Consider the following 21,837-nt stretch of genomic DNA (forward strand, 5'->3'; position numbering starts at 1 on the left):
TGTTTGCCTGACGTCCATATAGTAAACTTGGTGTTGCGTTTTTCACTTTAAGGTCATCACAGAAGACAAGGGGGCACTCTTTACGTCTAGAGGAAAAAAGATTTCATCTCCAAATACGGAAATGTTTCTTCATAGTAAGAGCTGTGAAAATGTGGAATAGACTCCCTCCAGAGGTGATTCTGGCCAGCTCAGTAGATTGCTTCAACCACTTGACAACTGGGCACTTAAACCCCCTTCCTAACCAGACTTATTTTCAGCTTTCGGTGCTCTCACACTTTGAATGACAATTACTCAGTCATGCAACACTGTACCCATATGAAATTTTTGTCCTTTTTTTCCACACAAATAGAGCTTTCTTTTGGTGGTATTTAATCACCGCTGGGTTTTTTATACACTATATATATATATATAGTGTTACATAGTAGGCGAGGTTGAAAAAAAGACACAAGTCCTTCAAGTCCAACCGATGTGTGTGAGTTCAGGAGTGCGTTATGTATAGAGCACAGTTTCAGGGAAGCCCTGTGTACAGAGTACAGATTTCACGGGTGCGTTATGAACAGAGTGCAGTTCCAGGGGTGCCCTTTGCACCAACTGCAGAGTTCAGGGGTGCACTACGTACAGAGTAAAAGGTTTAGGGGTGCGCTGTGTACAAAATGCAGGGTTCAGTGGTGCTCTTTGCACATTGTGCAACACCCACTCCCCAACTTGCCTGGCTCTTGTAACTCCCTATGTAGGCAGCCCCAGGCCCATCCTGTATAGGTGGCACTGTTATACCTTCCTGTGTAGGCCCTCCACTCCACTGTAAGTGTGTGCAGGGATCGGTTACATCTGGAAGCTGCTGAGAGCAAAGCTGTCCCATGTAAACACAGAAGTCTTCTGTGTTTACAATTGACAGCAGTGAGAGGGAGTGAAAGGTGACAGCTGGAGGTGTCAGAATGGAGTTCTGCCACATTCTGGCTGCAAAACTGGGTGGGAGGGCCACATGACAATGCCTGAGGGCTGGATTTTGCCTGCTGGCCTTGTGCTTGACATAACAGACATCTCAGCCCAGGTAGGAAGGTGCCACATATAGAGACCCCCTGTGTTCACACTTTGCAGATGTCTGTCAGATTGGCTCTTTAGCCCACACTGCATACTAATTGCATATAGAACAGCTCTGTGACAGGTCCCCCACCACTTCCCCCCGCCCCCCCCAGGTTCACATACAGAGAGTGCAAAACACTCTCTGTTGCATACCTCCATCCAGAGCGATGCAGCCCTGTACAGTGACAGCAGCCATGTCAAGGACTCCCAGAGGGGCCCTGTGTGCCAGGCTGGTCTCCGCACTGCTGTGTGCAGGGCTGTCTCTCACAGTAATGCGGATCGCACTCTGGAATGTTCCATTGTGGCACTTGGCGCAGGGGGGTGGTGCGCGGTCTGTGCCTAGTACAAAGCTCCCCGCACAGCAGGTGGAAAGCCCCCCCTTCCCCCTGCACATGGTACAGTCGGAGAGATAGGAGCAAGATCGCTCTAGGCTAGGGGAATCGGAGCCCGCACCGGGAAAAAGATTATGATATGCTGGAGGGTGCTGACAGGGCCCCCCGCAAGGCCCCCCTGGAGCATGGGGCCGGGTTCCTAGCAGTAGCTAAACATAGCCAGAACAGCCGGGTGGGCCCCTGACAGTGGAAAACGGCAGAGCAAGGGCCGGCCCCCCCCACAGAGGTGGAGCTCCAGGGCCCAGCCGCAAGTGCGACTGCTGAGACCCTGGTAGTTCCGCCACTGCTTTCAGCTCTTACAGTAAAGAATCCTCTACGCAGTTCAAGGTTAAATCGCTTTTATCACCGGAAGTGAGGGGGGGTGTGGTACGAGGTATGGAGTGAGTGAGTTGTATGGACTCTGTGTGATCCTCCCCGTCCACTGCTGGTGGACGATACCTGTGTGTCTCCCTGTGCCTTTCTGTGCAGCGTGGGGCCGTGCCTTGGTGGTAGTGAGGGCACCGGCAGCCGGTGTCCGCTGGTCCGTGTTGGTGGGACACCGGGGGGAAGCGGTGATTCCTGTGGGACACTGTGACCCAGAGCCTTCCCATCCTCCCCCGAGCGGCGCCGATTCTGGCCGAGAGTGACGTCACGGGCTGCACGCTGCTTGTGTGGTGTTCCACACACACTGGAGGCTAACTGTGCAGGGACAAGGATGGGATTCTAGGCTGAAGAGAGAGCGCTGATGCCTATTGGATTTCCATCTAGCAGGCTCCTAATGGAGCAAAGAACTCTCTGAGCTTCTGGAGAAAGGGTGTAGTAAACCCCATATGAACTTGCTCATTTAGACATCGGTCTAAGGTATACTACCTGATAGAAATATAAAAAGATCTACAAGTGGTCACGTGAGTAAAAGGGGTGCAGTAATGCTCCAATGCTCCAAGTTCGTGTTTTATTCTGCTGGGGGCTTTCTTACTAACTTTAGATAATCTCTACAGCATTATATGTGCATATAAGAGTTATATCTGTGGTTGGGCAATACTGATGGTAGAACTTATACTGATGCTTATGCTGGATGGTTGTGGTTTATGAAAATTGTACTACCCAGAAATGATGCCATTAGCTATGTACCCTTGCTGAGGATTTAGTATATGGGTATATTTAGAGGACAACAGAGTAGTATAGTGAGGGAGGGGCTTGATATAGAGAACCTAAAGGAAAAGTGCAAGGAAGTGTAAGGAGGATGCAGCATTTACGCTCCGCTAAAGACAAAAATACCCAGCAAACGGCAGCAAGTGTGGCAGCCGCAAAACTGGAGCAATTTGCACATTCTACCGCCCTGACCCCGCCAAAGAAGGGGTCACAATCACAGTCTAAGGTTCATCAAACAGAAAAAGTGTGGGTTCAGCACAGCTGGTACAGTCAACAAAACTGCATAGTAACAAAGGTATGGGGTCGAGTGATAATAATGTGAATATTCCTGTTTTAACTGAGGCTGATCAACCACCAGAGAAGGAGCCAACCTTAACGGATGTTTTTAAGGCAGTAAGTGCATGTAATGGTTCACTTAAAGACCTCTGTGAACAAATGAAGTGTAAAGGAGGATCTGACGTTGGTCAGACAAGATTTGCATAAAACTGCAGAGAGAACAAAAGTATAGAAAAGCCTGGAGCAACAGCATGCAATGATGTATGCAAAGGGCGCACATGACAGTGGTAGCAGTGAAAGGGTTAAAGTTAAGTTGTGATGTGGAGCCGAGGGGGAGGGAGGATCAGGGGGGGGGCTATTTAAAAGGGGTTCCCGCTCTGGGAGGGACAACAGAAGGATTAGGAAAGTTGTCAAGAAGGTTAGTGCTGTACCATGGCTGAACTAGAGGGGCTTATGGCCCAGTTGCGGGAGGAAGCGGCAGTGCGGGGTGCTGAGTGGCTGCAGGAGACCATCGCAGCCGCGCTACAAGGCTCCACAACGCAGGCAAGTGGGGGAGAGAGAAGCGGCAACAGAGCGCGCCGCTCTCGTCCACCTGAGCGGTTCTCTCCGGACCGCGTGACGTCAGCACAGCGGCACTCGGGTAGTCGGTATTCTAGACTCCCGGGGGGCCCACCGGCAAAACGAGCGGCGGGAGGAGAGCGGGTCAGCGGGCGTGCGGCCCCGGCGGGACGAGAGCAGAGGCAGGCAAGAGAACCGGCGCGAGTGAGGCCTACGGGAAGGAGACACGCGGAAAGCGCAAGCCCCGCCCCCAGGATGACGGCGGGGCGCTCCGCCATCGCTGACACTGCACTGCTTGAAGGGATCCCTGGGCCTTCTAGTTCCTCGGCAGGGGACAGGCAGAATGGAGAGAGATGCAGGGCTGGCATAACATCTACAGGAGCGGAGGGCGGCAGGACTGCGGTAGCCCACACCGGTCCTGGGAAGGCTGTCCGGAAGTCCACGGGTGGTTTCGCTGCTCGGAGGAGGGGAAGGATGGCGAACAATGCGGCAGCCACGGTCCACATCCCGGGCGGGCCTACAGCGGACGCAGGGGAAGAGTCGGGTCGGAGCGGACGAGATGAGGAGTCCGGATCGGAGGAGGACGCGGCCCCCCTGCCCAGGAGGATGGGGCCAGAAGAGAGCAGACGGTCGGCTGATGGGGCGACACCTATGCAGCCAGGTGAGCCAACACATGTTAATGCAATGACTAGCTTAAATAACGCAGCAAGTGTAGCAACTGGGGCTGGGGGGTTAGAAAACAGCGTGGAGGGAACCGGTACAGGGGGAGGGGCTCTGGGTTTCCGGGGGTTTTTAATGGGAATCAAAGAACTGGTGCAGAGGTTGGAGGCTGCAGAGAGGCCGGTGGAGGGCCCGAGGGCCACTTGGGTACAGCAGTGAAGGAAAGATGTGGGAAGTGCAGGGGGGGCCCCGACACCGGAGGTTTCAGCTGAGGTGGCAGCTGTGGTCGCGTTGCCGGCCCAGGAAGCCACGGGGAGTGCAGCTGCACAGGGGAAGGAAAAGGCAGCGTCGTCAGGGGAGTCTGCGCCGAGGAAGGACATCATTAGGCTGGCGGACGCGGGTCGCTGTGAGGTGTATGTGTGCTACGAAGGGCCGTTGGGAGCTCACTTGAAACAAGAAGTGCGGGAAAAATTATGGAAGGGTGAGTATGTAGAAATATTTTCCTTACTGCCCTTGGAGAAGTTCAATCTTGACAGAGTCAAGCCGGACGATTCCAAAAAAGAAGATGAGGAAAAGAGGAGGTATAGGCTGATACCCAGGACATTTATAAATTGGTTGCAAGCATTTGCGATCATGGCTAGTGTGATCGGGGAGAAACAACCGGAACACTGTTCGGCACTTTTCTGCTATCAGGACGCGATAGGGGAAGCGTATAAAGTATATGGAGGTACGGCATGGTTGCGATACGATGAACAGTTTAGGCAGAGGAGAGCGGTTCACCCGGAGCTACGTTGGGACCATAAAGACATCAGCCTGTGGATGCGTTTGATGACAACGGCGCGGGCAACGAACCAGTTTTTTCAGGGCGGAGCCGGTGGACCGTCAGCCCAGGGACATTCGGCTGGAAACAAAAAAGGGGTTTGTTGGCAGTATAACTCAGGGTCCTGTAAGTTCGGAGGAACATGTAAGTATAAGCATGAGTGCTCAGGCTGTGGAGGTACGCATCCATCATCCAGATGTTTTAAACAAGGAAAAGGTCGACAAGGAGAGGCTGGGAACAAAAGGGAGGACTCCGGTGATAGTGGAAAGGATGCGGCCGTTTCTCGGTAAGTACCCGGACAGGAAAGCGGCATTGCTATTAGAAGAGGGCTTTGCGATGGGTTTTCGGATTCCATGTAATTTATCGGCGACTCCCCCAGTGCCCAAACATTTGAAGTCAGCACTGCAGCATCCTGAAGTGGTTTCGGAGAAACTACAGAAGGAAGTGGCATTGGGTAGAATGAGTGGCCCTTTCCCCGTAGCACCGATAGCTGATTTGGTGGTGTCTCCGCTGGGCGTGGGGCCCAAAAAGGAGCCCAACAAATTCAGGCTCATTCACCACTTATCCTTCCCAAAAGGGGGTTCTGTGAATGATGCCATAGAACAAGAAGCATGCTCGATGACTTATACGTCATTTGATGCTGCGGTGAGGTGGGTGAAACACTATGGAAAAGGTGCCTTGATGGCTAAGGCAGATATAGAATCAGCTTTTTGACTGTTGCCAGTTCACCCGGATAGTTTCCGGTTGCTCGGGTGCCATTGGAATGGTGGATTTTATGTCGATCAATGCCTACCAATGGGTTGTTCAGTGTCGTGTGCGATATTCGAACAATTCAGCTCCTTCGTGGAATGGGTGGTAAGGGATGTATCCGGGGTGAATTCGATAATTCACTACTTGGATGATTTCTTATGCATAGGCCCGGCCTCTTCTAGAGTCTGCGCGGTGTTGCTGGCTTCATTGCAGCATATAGCAGGAAGATTTGGCATTCCATTGGCGGACGAAAAAACTGAGGGACCCTGTGCGGTCATCACGTTTTTGGGCATTGTGCTAGATTCTGAGGCGATGGAATGTAGATTACCTGCTGAGAAATTGGAGGATTTGAAAAAAGAGGTGGCAGGGTTAATAGGACTAAAAAAGGTACAACTGCGTAAGTTACAATCGGTGTTGGGCAAGCTGAATTTTGCTTGTCGCATACTTCCAATGGGGAGAGTGTTTAGTCGCCGGCTGGCGGCCAGCACGAGTGGGATAAAGTCACCAAAACATTTCGTGCGTTTAGGGAAAACGCATAGGGAGGACCTGAGGGTATGGCATACCTTTCTGGAATCCTTTAATGGCAGGGCAATGTGGATGTCGGGACCAGTCAGCAATTTTTGATTTGGAATTGTTTACCGATGCCGCAGGATCAACAGGTTTTGGTGCGTTTTTCCAAGGACAATGGAGCGCAGGTCCATGGCCACAATCTTGGGTAAAAGAGGGCTTCACGAAGAACTTGGTTTTGCTGGAACTGTTTCCAGTAGTTCTGGCAGTGGAACTGTGGGGTGCATCGTTCAGAGATCTGAAGGTGCGCTTTCATGGGGACAATCTGGGGGTGGTGCAAGTGATAAATAGGGTCACGGCGTCATCTCCACCAGTGATCAGGCTGCTGCAGCACTTAGTTTTACGATGTCTACAACTGAATGTTTTCATTCATGCTGTTCACTTACCGGGGGTGGAAAACGTCATTGCTGATGCACTGTCTCGCTTCCAGTGGGACAGGTTCCGAGAGTTGGCGCCGGAAGCGGAGCAACAGGGGATACCTTGTCCAGACTGGCTGTGGGAGATTGCGCTGGTATCGTCGAGGGATGGATTAAGCGGTCGGTAAGTGGGAATACATGGGCAGCATACACCAAGGTATGGCAGGAGTGGATGTCGTTCGGACAAGCTTTGGGGGAGGAGCCAATAGGGCAAGGAATACGTTCCTTGTTGCTGTACTATGTGGCAAAAAAATTGGACGAGGGCGTGTCGGTGTCAGTGATGAATACACAGTTGGCCGGTTTGGCTTTCCTTTTCAAGCTACAAGGGCAGCCCGACGTCACTAAGGATTTTTGGGTAAAACAAGCGTTAAAGGGTTATAGGAGGGCAGTGGTCAAGCGTGATTCGAGGAGACCGGTAACTTTTGAGATACTGAGGGGGATTGTGGAGCAGCTAGGGGAGGTTTGTTCATCTGCATACGAAGTTACCTTGTTTAAGGTAGCTTTTGTGTTAGCATTTTTTGGTGCATTTCAGATTGGAGAACTTGTTAGTCCTTCCAAAAAAGTGCAAGGTGGAATTGGGTTACAGGAGGTACAATTGGAAGAGGAAGGGGTAGCGATATTTTTGAGGAAGTCTAAGACGGATCAAGGGGGAAGAGGCAGGATGGTGCGAGTTTATCCAATTCACGGTTCCCCCCAGTGCCCGGTGGGCACGGTTAGGGAATTCTTGACGGTTAGGCCGGATGTTCAGGGCCCATTTTTAGTACATTTAAATGGTAGTATGTTGTCACGTTTTCAGTTTGTGGCTGTGTTTAAAAAATGTTTGCAGGGGCTGGGGCTGGAGGAGAAGGATTTTTCATCCCACTCATTCAGGATTGGAGCTGCAACGGAAGCGGCCAGGTTGGGGATGGATGTGGAGGTAATAAAAAGGATTGGGCGGTGGGAATCTAACAGATTCCAATCCTATGTGCGGCCGCAACTGGCAATAAAATTGTAGGTGACGGGGTAAGTCTTTAGGTTGATATTGGGTATGTATTAGAGTTATCTGTTATGGCAAGGATTATAGTTGGCATAGTCAATGTTGAGGATAGTGTTTGTTTTTCTTCTATTTTCAGGTGCAGCAACAAGAATGGTCTGGATTATGGGCCATTCTTATGTATGTTGGGGGGTTCGGAGGGGAGACGCTCGGCCTGAGGGTAGGCAGCTAAGTTTTGATAGACGGGAAGTGTATATAAAGTGGTTTGGTATACCAGGGATGTTGTGGGGTAGGTTGGTTCAGGAGGTACAGCGGTATGCAAATAGAGAGGGACCTCCGGATGTCCTGGTGATACATGTGGGCGGAAACGATTTGGGCATTCGCTCGATGATAGACATCACGCGAGATATAAAATTTGACATTTGGCGATTGTCGAGGGAATTTCCGCAGATGATCATTATATGGTCGGACATGGTTGCCAGGATGTCTTGGAGAATGGCCAGGTCAGTGGAGGGTGTGAACAGAGCAAGGAGGAAGATCAACAGGGAAATTAGTAAATTTGTGGTCAGTAATGGGGGGTTGGCAATTCGGCATAGGGAATTGGAATTTGAGACCTGGAGGTATTTGAGACGTGATGGGGTACATCTTAATGACGTGGGTACAGATTTGTGGGCTTTAGGCTTGCAAGATGGCATACAGCGAGCTATTCGGGTGTGGAGGGGCACCCAAGAGTAAGGTGTTACTATTGGGATGCTGTGGCGGGCATTGGTCTGGGCAAGGGAAGGAAGATGGCGAAAAAAGTAAGAGTGGGGATCCAACGTTGATATGGGTCCGGAGGTTTTTTGGTTCCCGGTTAACGGAGGTTAGCCGGGAAGTGATAATGGGGCACTGCGGTCATGGCAGTCTCTGAGCCAGCTTGTCGGCTTGAGGCCTATTGGAGTTTTTTGGACGAGGGCTGCAGTGCTATAGTTGTTATGGCCATCAGTTTGTTTTTGCTAACCGGTTGCTCAGACCAACGCTCTTTGGAACTAACAGGTTGTATAACAGATGTTTTTTGGTTATTGTTTTTTCTGATGACAGAATTTGATATTTTTATAGGAAACAGATATGTTTAAAATAAAGTAGGCTGCTACGGCCTTTTTTATACTCCAAAAAGCTTGTGTGGTCTTATTTATTTGGAGTAGAAGTATAAGGGTTTTGAGCATAGTTAATAGACATCTGTTATCCAATAGTCATGGAAGGAAGGGTTATTCAGCTGGAAGATGATATCTCACCACTAATAAAAGAAATTAAAATTATGAAGGAACAGATATCCAAGCAGGCAACTAAAATGGAGGAGGTGGAGAATAGGAGCCGAAGAGACAATGTGAGGGTTGTGGGCTTACCAGAAAAAAGTGAGGGCTCCAACATCACAGAGTTCCTAGAAAAGTGGCTGGTTGATCTCTTTGGAAAGGAATTGTTTTCAACAATGTTTTCGGTTGTAAGAGCACACAGAGTGCCCTTTAGGGCCCCCCCAGCAGGATTTCCTAGGCCACCGTTAATGAGATTCCTCAATTATAAGGATAAAATGTCCCTGCTGAGGAAAACTAGAGAGGCGGGAAATATTTTTTTTAATGGTACCAAAATTTCATTCTACTCTGACTTTTCTCCAGATCTTCAGAGACGTAGAGCAGAATTTTTACAATCTAAGCGCAATTTACAAAAATTTAAGTTGTCTTATGCTCTTCTCTACCCAGCAAGGCTACATGTAAATACACCGGGGGGAACCCAGAGTTTTGAATCACCGGCTGGAGTGGAGAAGTGGCTGGAAGAAAACAAAGAGAAACTTTGAATAACCTGTAAGGGGTAGTAGGGAGATACGATAACCAGGACGCAGTGGTGTTCCTTTTTTTGGGGGGGGGGCGTTAGGTACACACAGGTATTGCATGCAGTGTGTTGGTAGGAATGTATTTGGGAGGGAATGTGAAATAGGTGTTGAGGGAAGCGGTCACTTATAAGCCCCTTGGGGGTTACCTAGATAGGTGTTGGGGGATTGGGGGACAGGGCGGGATGGGAGGGGGGAGAGTACATAGGAAGGGGGGAATGGGGAAGGGAGGGGGGGGGAGTTCTCACTGGTAAAGTACTCACAGTAAGTAGATACACTTTTGGAAATTATTTAGGATGGATCTTGGTTTATACACAAGGCTATGATTATAGGAAAATGGTAGTTAAAATCCACATGAAAGTATTTTTTAGTAAATATTTATGGTTATGTTGAGCATGCTATTTAGGAATTTTGGAAATCGAGGCAGCACGGAATTCACCGTTTAAAAGATTATCGGGTAGAGGGGTGTTGAAGTTTCAACTCACAATGAATTTAGTTTTATATAGATATGTTTTTCAGGTTAGTTTATATTATTTGGTATTTTGATGCAAGTTAAAACATTAAAAATAGGATCCTGGAATGTCAGGGGACTGGGAACACCACTTAAAAAGTTGGTAGTATTCTCCATGATGGAGAGGTGTGGGATAGATCTGACCTGCCTGCAGGAAACTCATTTAACTAAAAACACATTTCAGCAACTACAGTCGAAAAAATTTCAATGTCAATTCCATGCGGTTCACTGCGGTTCATGCGGTTTATGGTAACAGCAGGGGTGAACTTTTCCTGCAGGGAGTCCAGTATAGATGAGCTGGGCCGTTATATCTTTCTATATTGTTCAATTAATAGTAGTATGTTTGTTGTGGCAAATATATACATCCCTCCGCCCTTTAATTTGGACGTCTTGCTCAGATTGAACGAATTCCTGTTAGATAAAAAAAAGGGTGCCGATTATAGCTGTAGGTGATTTTAATGAGATATTGGATAGAAGGTTGGATAGATTTCCGGTACGGACACTCTCAGAGTCTATAGGGAAGAGTCGCTTGTGTCAATTTGTGGACGAAGTGGGGTTATTAGCTCTGTGGAGGGTGCGGAATCCGGGAGTTTTGCAATATTCATGTTACTCAGCTTCATATGCGACGCTCTCAAGGATAGATTTGGTTCTGGGGAATGATAGAGCATTACAGATTATCGATAACATTTTATACTGGCCAAGAGGTATCTCAGACCATTCCCCTGTCGTGGTTACATTAAATCTAGGAGGGAATAAACCCCAGAAGGAGTGGAAAATAAATCTGCATTGGTTTGAATTGCTTAAAAATACGGATGGGGTCCTCCCTAAAATGAGAGAGTTTGTAGAAATTAATGAAGGAACGGTGCCACCCGTTGTGCTGTGGGATGCCTTAAAGGCTTTTCTTAGAGGAGTACTATTACAGCAGATGGCCAAATTCAACAAAGAGGCAAGGAGTGGGAGAGAAAAAACTCTAAGAGAGGTGATTGAGGCCGAAAATAATGATATCATAGACCCAATCCCAGAGCGGGAAACAGCTTGGCTAGATAAACAAGAGTACAAGGTAGTTATTGTGCAAAAGGCAGAGATTAGGCGTCTTCTCCAGCATCAGGTCTCCTTGGTGGAGGGGGAAAGAGTGGGAAAAGTGTTGGCGCAGTTGGTGAAGTCCAACTCTGCTCTATCCTCTATTCCTGCCATTAGATCTATGGGAGGAGATATATTGTCGAATACCTCAAAAATAGTGCAATCATTTAGGAACTACTATGAAAATCTTTATACCTCTAAGAAAAAAGGGATGGAAAGGGTGATGGAGGAGTTCCTAGGGGATCTGGCAATACCGGCCATCTCGCATGAGGAAAGGGACATGTTAGAAACTCCAATAACACTTACAGAACTTCAACAAGCAATAGCCAGTATGGCAAACTTAAAATCACCTGGCCCAGACAGACTTCCAATCGAGGTTTATAAATATTACGGTGACGTATTCATTCCGGAGCTGTTGAAAGCATTAGGAGGGGCCCTTGAGGAGGTGCTCCTTCCTGCTTCAATGATGGAGGCATCCATTATATTGTTACAGAAAGAAGGGAAGGATCCCCTTGATATGGCTGCTTATAGGCCTATTTCTCTCTTATGTACCGATGCCAAGATCTTGGCCTAGGTTCTGGCAGTTAGATTAAATAGTGTTATTCATAAACTGGTCCACATAGACTAGGCGGGATTTATGGCCAATAGATCTACAAGTTTGAATATTAGAAGGGCCTTCTTGAACTTACAGTCTCCAACGGAGAATGTGGGCTCAAGAGCTGTATTGACTCTGGATGTGTCAAAGACTTTCGATAGTGTGGAGTTGGGATATATCTAGCGAGTGTTGGGAAAATTTTGATTCGGTCCCTCTTTTATTGGCTGGATTAAAATGCTCTATGATAGACCCAAGGCAAGATTAAAAATTAATAATGAGTTCTCGGATTGGTTTGAGCTCGAGAGGATGGAACTGAAATCGGGAAAAGAAAAGTGCCCATTTGGCTTGCCGTGGTCTCAATCTTTTTGGCTGTCCTCAAATATTCCAGATTTTTGTGATCTGTATACATCAAGATGGGATGAGCAGCACCCTCCAGAAGGTAACGCCACTCCTCCAGAGCCGATTTGATAGCAAGAAGTTCCCGATCTCCAACATCATAGTTCCTTTCCGAGACTGAAAGCTTGCGTGAGAAAAACGCCACTGAGTACAAAAGAGCTTAGGCACCTTGCCGCTGAGACAGAACCGCTCCAACTGCGATTTCTGAGGCATCGACTTCCAGGACAAATGGTAAAGCAGGATTAGGGTGTTTCAGGATGGTAGCCAATGTGAAAAGCTCTTTAAGTTTCTCAAAAGCTGTCTGGGCCTGAGGAGTCCAAGAGAATCGGGTTCCCTGCCTGGTTAGTTCGGTTATTGGGGCGATTATTGCTGAAAATCCCTTAATAAACTTCCGGTAAAAATTAGAAAAGTCGATGAAGCGTTGCACACCTTTTTTATCCATGGGCGCAGGCCAATCAAGGATGGCGGACACCTTCTGAGGGTCCATCTTGATGCCATCCACCGAGATGATTAGACCTAGGAACTGGATGCTCTGGGGTTCGAATTCACATTTCTCTAATTTTGCATAGAGGCCGTGTAGTCTGAGCCGGGTTAGGACATTCCGGACATGTTTGCGGTGATGGGCCAATGAAGAGGAGAAGATCAGAATATCGTCCAGATACACAATTACGTACAAATCCAGGTAGTCATGGAAAATGTCATTGACAAAGTGTTGGAATGTTGCAGGAGCGTTGCAGAGGCCAAAGGGCATGACAAGGTACTCGAAGTGCCCAAATCGAGTGCGGAATGCCGTTTTCCACTCGTCCCCTTCCCGGATTCAAATTAAATTATAAGCTCCCCGAAGATCAAGCTTCGTGAACACGACTGCGGATCCCAACCTTTGAAAAAGTTCTGGTACTAAGGGTAGAAGATAGCAGTTCTTGATAGTTATCCTATTCAATTCCCGATAATGTATGCAGGGACGTAGGGAATGGTCTTTCTTTTCGACGAAAAAGATGCCCGCACCGGCTGGGGAAGTAGAAGGGCAGATGAACCCTTTTTCCAAGTTTTCCTCGATGTAGGTTTTTAGTGTGCTTAACTCCTGCTCAGTTCGCGGAAAGATTCTTCCAAAAGGGACCTCCGTTCCCGGTAGACGCTCTATAGGGCAGTCATAAGGCCTGTGCTCAGGTAATGTTTCTGCTCCTTTCTTGCTAAATACATCTGCAAAGTCTCGGTAGGGTTCAGGAATGGACTGTCGTAGTTCCAGATCTGAGTCCATACAAAGGAGGGGAGAGGTTTCAGTAGAAGACCTGTACAGGCAGTGTTGTTGACAGTATTCGGAAGGAAAAGTAACTTCCCCTGTGGTCCAGTTAATGCTGGGATTGTGGGCTTGCAGCCAAGGTATTCCCAAGATGATGGGAAAGAGGGGAGAGGAGATGGCATCCAGATGAAGGAGTTCCTGGTGATGGGTGCCAATGATGGCCAGTAAAGGGACGGTCTCTTGGGTGACCAGACCAGAACGAAGGGTAGAGCCATCTGCCAGGTGTATTGTAAGTCCTTGGGTTTTAGGTTGAAGCGGAATGCGGAGATTGGCAGCGAAAGTCAGGTCGACGAAGCAACTACAGGCCCCGGAATCAATGATGGCCGTCACTGGGGTAGTCCCACCTAGAAGCTGCAAAATGATGGAGAGAGCAAGGTGAGAACCGGTCTTAGGTACAATAGATGCACAAAATGAAGAAGCAGGAAGGCACTTACGCATCTTGTTGGGGCAGGCCCTCACGTAGTGCCCGGGTTCACCGCAATACAGACAAAGATTGCGGGCTCGTCCACGCAGCTTTTCCTCAGTAGTCAGTGTGGGACGGAGCAAACCAAGCTGCATAGGCTCTGGGGCGTCAAGAGCAGGTGCGGTGGAGATGGGAGGAGGCTGACTGACCGCACTGGAAACCTTAGGTAGCATCCAAGTAGGGCAGAACTGGTGAGAAGACCTTTCTGACCGACGTTCCCTCAACCGACGGTCAATCTGGATGGACAGGTTGATGAGTTCATCCAAGGAAGGGGGTATCCCAACACGTGCCAGCTCATCTTTAGTGGGTCCGAAAGTCCCATTCTGAACTGGTGGCGCAAGGCAGCATCATTCCAGTTGGTGTCAGAGCTCCAGCGTCTGAACTCCACCGCATAATCTTCCGCTGCCCTGCGACCCTGCTGAAGAGAGTGCAGAGCGGCTTCTGCAGTCGCAGTCAACTGTGGATCCTCATACAGTTGGGACATGGCCAGGAAGAAGGCATCTAAGCTATCCAAGGATGCTGATTTTTGTTCCAGCAGGCGGTGGGCCCAGGTTTGGGGTTCACCGGACAGTGAAAAACAAAGCCCACTTTTGTTGCTTCTAAAGAAAAGGTGCGTGGTTGCAAAGCAAAATGCTCGGTACTTGCTGCGTTCTCCGGCAAACCTTTCAGGAGTGGGTACTCTAGGCTCAGGAGGAAGCATTACCACGGAGGGTGCAGATGAAAGTCCAGCAGAAGATGCTCCCTGGGGATCAGAGGGAGCGGATAGGACCGAAACTCACTCCTCCAATCTTGCATAGCCTTCCTGAAGGCTCTTCACGGCTTGAGTAAGACCCGCCAGGTGTCTGCAAAGTTCATCCATGGGGGAGGCCCCCTGCCCGGACTCGGTCATGGCTGCCTGATACTGTCAGACTTTACTTACCAGACCGGTGAGTCCGCTTGGGCAGAGGGTGGTCTCCCGTACGTATCCCACTCGCGGCCCCTGGTACGGGAGGCACGGGAGTAAGGAATGGTAAGAGAGCCTGATGAGGGATCTAGGTGCTGGATGGAATACGAACTTCAAGCAGCAGATGGTGAACTGGAACATAGGCAAACAGATGCTGAGCAGGAGAAAGCAGGCAGGTCAGGATACAGGCAGAGTTCAGCAACAGACAGGCAGCACGGTACAAAGGAGCAGGCAGAAGGAGGGTCAATCAAGCCAGGGTCGGGTACGGGCAGCAATCAAAGGAGAGTCAAAGGCAAGCCAGGTCGTCAGGAGATCAGGAACACAGGAACACTGGAACAGGCAATGGGGAGCTAAGGAACCGGAAGCTGATGATCAGGCAGCACCGAGCAGAGTGCATGGCAAACCTAAATAGGCCGATTGGCGCCAAACAGCGCGCGCACGTGCACGACGGCACTTCACAGGCGCGCGCACATGCCCGCGCGCACACACACCAGTACGCCGACTAGCGCCAGCAGGGATATGCACAGCAGCACGCACAGGAACGCGTGCACCAACGTGCCCCGGCGCACACCAGCACCGCGACCAACCAGGTGAGCTCTCTGACACAGAGAAGAACTTAAGAAAAAATCACGCTGTATGCGGATGATATCCTGCTCTTTCTGGGAGACATGAGTAATTCAATGCTAGAGGCAATGAGAATAGTGGAGTTATTCGGCAGCTTCACAGGCTTGGAGATAAATTGGGAAAAGTCAGAGCTGCTACCTGTAGATCCTATAAGTGAGCCAACAGTACATGTAATCCCCCAGCTGGTAATAGTGGATGCACTGAAATACCTGGGAATCGTCATGACGAAGGACCCTAACCAATATATTAGCAAAAACCTTACCCCACTTTTGACGAAATTCAAACAAAAGACAGGTATATGGAAACGCTTCCCCTTATTAGTGGCAGGGAGATGTAGTTTAATAAAAATGATTTGGATGCCACAATTGTTGTACGTTCTGCCCAACTCTCCAGTGTGGATATGCAAGAGTTGGTTCAATAAGATCGAGAGCCTCTTCAGGGAACTGATATGGAGAGGGACAAGCCAGGATACGTCTACGGGTACTTCAGCTGGAGCGTTATTTTTTTTATCAACTTAATTGCAGCAACTAGTGGGGTGTGGGGCTCGGAAGGAGGAACCCAAAATGGTAGAATTTTATTTTATCTTTGCTCTGTTGCTGTCAGTGCACATGTAAACAGCCTGGTGTCTGCAGTTTATTTTCTGTCCCCCTGGGTCCTCCTTGCTGAATGCGCTTTCCGTTGGACGGAGGGTTTCTGCCTGTCTTTCCCCATATGAGGAGGTCGTATGCGCTGTCCCCATTGATTGGATATCCTTATACAAGCTGGGTTTTACTTGCCCTTTGGTAAGCGTGCATTCTTATAGGTGGTGGATTCTTCACCGGGTGCAAATATTTCCGATTTATCACCAGTGGACATTTGGCATTGGGGATTTATCTCTTTTTGGTCATCATTATTTAATTTCACAATTTATGATGCCATGGTTGTTTTGGGTATTCATCATTGGATATTAACCTTGGCTTTGGGACTGTGTTTATCCTATGTCACTTAATTTTACAATTTATGTCACATATTGATTGATTTTTATATGTGTGTTTATTAGATTTTATACACAATTGCTTATTTTTTATTTTTTCACTCAATTTTGCAGCGCGGTTTCTTTATGTTTTTGTTGGTAGAATTTTATTAATAGGAGCTTTACATAATACAATAATTGAAGCCTTAGAGGCGGATTCGTTTAATTATAGATATCCAACAATTAAATTGATAACCAAACTCTGGAAAACAGTTAAGAAACAGTTGAGATATGATGGGTATACTGACTATACCCCTATTTGGAACAACCAAAACCTGCAGGAAATTCTTAAAATAGGAAAAATTAGAGAGTGGGAAAATCAAGGTATTAAAAGGCTAAGACAACTTTATACAGGTAATATACTAAAGAAACTTCCGGATTTGGAATGTGAATTTAATCTGTCAAGGAGTTCTTTTTTTTACGTACTTTCAACTAGAACATGCCCTCATGGTTCAATTTAAGGACCAGACCTTAGAGTGGATAGAAATGCCTCTATTTCATAGTATACTTCAGGTAGTCCCCACTAATGGGTTAATACCTAAGATCTATGGACAATTATGTAAAGCAGTTAACAGTGGGGGGTTACTCCATGCCGTAAGAGCTAAATGGGAATAGGATGTAGGAGTTTTGACCCAGGAACAGTGGGAGAGAATTTTAGAGATGGGACCCCTGCTATCGGTCTCCCCCCTCAGAAGATTTTGCATTTAATGTTGTTAAATAGAGCATACTATACACCTAAATGACTCTTTAAGTTTGGCAAAAGATCTAATGATAGATGTCTTAGATGTCGAGGGATGGGGGACCTCATTCATATGTGTGGGGATGCCCCAAGCTGTTCAGATACTGGGAGGGTGTGATTAATAGTTTGAGAGACATTTTTGGATTTTTCTGGAGAAGGAGCCCACAGTATGTATCTTGGGATACAGATGGGTACAGGGGGAGAGCAAGAGTACCACACTGGCAATCTTGAGAAATTTGTTCCAAGCCAGGAAAATGATAGCATTAAGATGGCAATCAAAGGAACCCCCGACAGTAAAAGATTGGATCGTTACACTAAATGAAACCCTCTGTAGGGAAAGAACAGAGTATATTAAGAGAGGTAATCTCCAGGAATTTGACAGAATGTGGAGGCCATGGTTGGAAAAGATGGGCCGCCTTTAACAGGAAGTATAGAAAATATTGGAGCGGGCTAAAGCCTCAATATAGCCAGCCCTTCAGGGAAACGAATCACCAGACTGTAATGGGTGTTATAGGGCGGTGGTTTCAATAAGATAAACTATAGCTAATAGAAGTTTAGGTTGTAAAAATTTTTTGGATATGTAATTAAATTATGAGTACTTTGGCGGGGGAGGGGGTGTTGGTTGGAGGGAGGGAGGGAAGGGAGGATCTATGATACTTGTATTAATTTGTATAACACTGGATTTGGTAGTAGGAGCAGGGCGCGGGGAGCCCTCTAGACTATTTTCTTGTATCTTGGGCCGGCATTTTGTACTCCTACTTTATTTTTATGTACACACTGCATTAGCTTAGACAACGTTTATCTTTTTTTCTTGCTCTCTGTTTGACTAAAGTTTTAAAAGGGAAAAGGGGAAGGGTAGGAAAGGGGAAAATGATATGTAAGAGAGTAAATTTAATAAAGTTTTATGTTGTGAAAAAACAAAGGGAAAAAAAGGAAAGCATTTACCACAATGATGAGAAACCATGAAAGAGACAGTGTATGAATACCAAACTGATTAAGCCTCTTGACAATGGTTGCTGAAGTGGAAAAAAAAACGCTTTTATTCTAATTTTAGTGAATGGCCAGTTGTCTTATTAATTTCCCCTTTGCAGAAAAGTTTTATCCCTATTATGGGGTTACCAGTACGGTATTTGTACATTGAAATCATATCCCCTCTCAAGCACCTCTTCTCCAGAGAGAATAAGTTCAGTGCTCGTAACCTTTCCTCATAACTACCGTATTTTTCGCTCCATAAAACGCACCTGACCATAAGATGCACCTAGGTTTTAGACGCTACAGCGCTAAAAAGCCGCTCCTTTCACTCCAGTGTGAAAGCCTGAGGGCTTTCACACTGGACCGGTGAGCTGGCAGGGCATCACAAAAAGTCCTGCCAGCAGCTTCTTTGGAGCAGCGAAGGAGCGGTGAACTCACCGCTCCTCGACCCCTGCTCCCCATTGAAATCAATGGGGCAGCGCTGCGATACCGCCGGCAAAACGCCGATCCGCGGGCAGGTTTAACCCCTTTTCAGCCGCTAGTGAGGGGTTAAAACCGCCCGCTAGTGCCCGCATAGCACCGCTAAAACGACGGTAAAGCGGCGCTAAAAATAGCACACCACCCGTGGCTCAGTGTGAAAGGGCTCTTAGAGGAGGAAAACAAGAAAAAAAAATATTCTGAAACCAAATGGTGTACCAAAATATTTACCACTGCCCATGAAATGCAGCCTGACCTGTGCCAAATAAATGCAGCCTTACCAGTCCCATTAAATGCAGCCTGACTTTTGTACATTAAACCTCATTTGCCAAGTAGTTGCCCACCCCATAAATTTGTTCAGATCTTCTTGCAAGGTTTCCACATCCTGCAGAGAAGTTATTGCCCTGCTTAGCTTAGTATCGTCTGCAAATACAGAGATTGAACTGTTTATCCCATCCTCCAGGTCGTTTATGAATAAATTAAATAGGATTATATGGGATTGTATTTATTTATTTTTGGTTGAACTGGATGGACTTGTGTCTTTTTTTCAACCTGACTAACTATGTAACTATGGACAAATATCAAAGCACACAGAAGAAAATCTATATAACAGTCAATGGTACAGTTTTCATGTATGCGTTTCTACAGGTTGTTGTTAAGCACAATGCTACCTGCAGTAGGGCGACCAGATGTCCCCAGGTTTCTGGTGACAGTCCCTGTTTTGAGGAAATGTTCCTGACTGAAAAGTGTCCCTGGATGTGTCCCTGTTTTAAAAAAAAGGAGTCCCCGGGCCTGGCTCACCCTTGACTGTAACTCAGTGACAGCTGGATTTGCCACCCAACAAGCCAGTATCACTGGTTGATAGGATGCAGGTGGCTGGGCACCATAGAAATGGATGACACTGTGTGGCCAAGCTGCATAATGGCATTGGTTACTATTGTGGTGTCGATCAAGCCATGCATGCATGCACTGCAAGCTGGTTTCAAACATGCTGCATCTCTCACCTGGTGTCCTGGGAGTGAAGAATACCTGCCAAGTTCTTTTCTCTGCATTGCCTGGTGAGAAAGACTGGGCAGCAAGCCAGTGTGTTATGCACACTGCACTGTGTTTACCATGTAGAGCTGCAGAAGTGGGGTGCAAGCTCTGGAGAATCAGGAGGCAGGTAGTTAGGCATTGTAAAATTGGATGACACAGTGTGGTCAAGCGTCATTACATTATTGGTTGCTATTGTGCTGTCTACCAAGCTGTACATGCACGCACCGTGAGCTGGTTCTCTCTCGCTTGGTGTCCTGTGTGCTAAGAATGCCTGCCAAGTTTTTTATCCTGCATTGCCCAGTGAGAAAGACGGGGCAGCAAGCCAGTGTGTTTTGCACACCCCACTGTGTTTACTGTATAAAGCTGCTGAAATGGGGTGCAAGCTGTGGATGATCAGGTGAACCTTGAATGGAGGATTTACCCTTAAATTCTGAACTTTTTGATAGGCTTTGGGATGCTCAAATCTTCACAGTTAGACCTCCTAATTTGATTAGGATCTGAGAGGGTGATGACTAGTAGACAGCGTTCAACACCAGAGATGAGCATTATGAGTATCTTAGGATTGCTTTTGAATTCTGTAATGTCCCAGCCATTTTTTAGAACTTTGTTAATGAAATTTTCTCTGGTCTTTTACACGCTTTTGTCATTGTGTATCTGGATGACATATTTATTTTTTCTCCAGATCTGAACACTCATCATCAGCACGTATGTATGGTTCTTCAGCTTCTTCCAGACCACTGCCTGTATACAAAGCTGTAGAAATGCCTCTTTGAGCAAACCCAGGTCCCTTTCCTGGTTACATAGTCACGAATAAAGGGCTACTTATGGACCCAGCCAAACTTCAAGCCATTTCCAATTACCCTCAGCCCTCCAGTCTAAAAGCAACACAGCACTTTTTGGGGTTCACCATATTCTATCACCTGTTCATTCCTGGTTATATCACTTTGGTAGCCCCAATCACTTCTCTAATCTGGAAGGGTGCTGATGCCAGAAGTTGGCCTCCTGAAGCAGTCGAGGCTTTCCACAAACTCAAAATGTCCTTTCTCTCAGCATCTATTCTCATACTTTCTAACATTCTCCAGCCCTTTTTCTAGGAGGTAGATGCTTTATCCTCGGGTGTGGATACCATACTTCTCCAAGTACATAATGGCAAGCTCAGGCCTTATGCATTTTTTTCTATGTAGTTTTCGAATGCTGAAAGAAATTACACCATCGGGGATCAGAAACTTCTGGCTATTAAAGTGGTTTTAAAGGCAGGAGTTTTTATTTTACCTTACTGCATTGTATGCAGTAAGGAAATAAACAAACATTCTGGGTGCAGCCCCCCTTATACTTACCTAAGCCCCATCTTGATCTAGCGATGTGAATGAGAGCCGCAGCTCTCCCGAGTCTCTCTCTCCTCATTGATTCACACAGCAGCAGGAGCCAGATGCTATCAATCACAACCAGTGAGCCAGTGAAGAGAGAGCCAGGGTGGGGCTGAACCATGCTTAGTATGTGAATGGAGAATGTCCATTCACAGGAGTGTGGCTTGGGAGCGAGACTTTGCAATCACTTTGAGCTGGTGCTGCAATAATGGCAGCATCTACTAGAGGGATCTCCACACCAATGCTTGAATCTCAGATAAGTGCAATGGACTTTTTTTACCAGGTTTAAAGGAGTTATAAACCCTCAAGGTTTTTCACCTTAATGCATTCTATGCATTAAGGTGAAAAACCTTTTGTGCTGCAGCTGCCCCCTAGAGCCCCCCTTTTTCTTACCTGAACCCAATCATTCCAGCGATGAGCTCAAGCACAGCAGCTCCAGCCGCTGTCTCGGGTCCTCATTAGATAGATTGATAGCAATAGGAGCCATTGCTCCCGCTGCTGTCAATCAAAACTAGTGACAATGGAACCGGGGGGCGATATCGAGTCCCGCTGTCTGTGTCAATGGATGCAGCAACAGGACTCGGGAGCCCCCATGGAAAGTGGCTTTCCGTGGGGGCACTCGAAGAGGAGGAGCCAGGAGTGCCGCCGGGGAACCCAGAAAAACAGGATCGGGACCACTCTGTGCAAAACCCTTGCAGGTAGGTATGACATGCTTGATTTAAAAAAAAAACAAAAAAGACAACCTTTACAATCACTTTAACTTTGATGTTACCTTTCGGCCTGGTTCCAAAAATGGCTGCACTGATGCTTTGTCCAGATCATTTGACGCTGCT

General features: G+C 47.5%; 1 protein-coding gene across 1 annotated transcript in view; it reads right to left on the bottom strand.

Annotated features, from left to right (window-relative positions):
- Positions 1-21,837, bottom strand: part of LOC141103144 (inter-alpha-trypsin inhibitor heavy chain H3-like) — a gene marked incomplete in the record, with an annotated part of 321,136 nt that overhangs the window by 74,963 nt on the left and 224,336 nt on the right.

The sequence above is a fragment of the Aquarana catesbeiana genome, linkage group LG07, assembly GCF_042186555.1.
Source record: "Aquarana catesbeiana isolate 2022-GZ linkage group LG07, ASM4218655v1, whole genome shotgun sequence".
Lineage (NCBI taxonomy): Eukaryota > Metazoa > Chordata > Amphibia > Anura > Ranidae > Aquarana > Aquarana catesbeiana.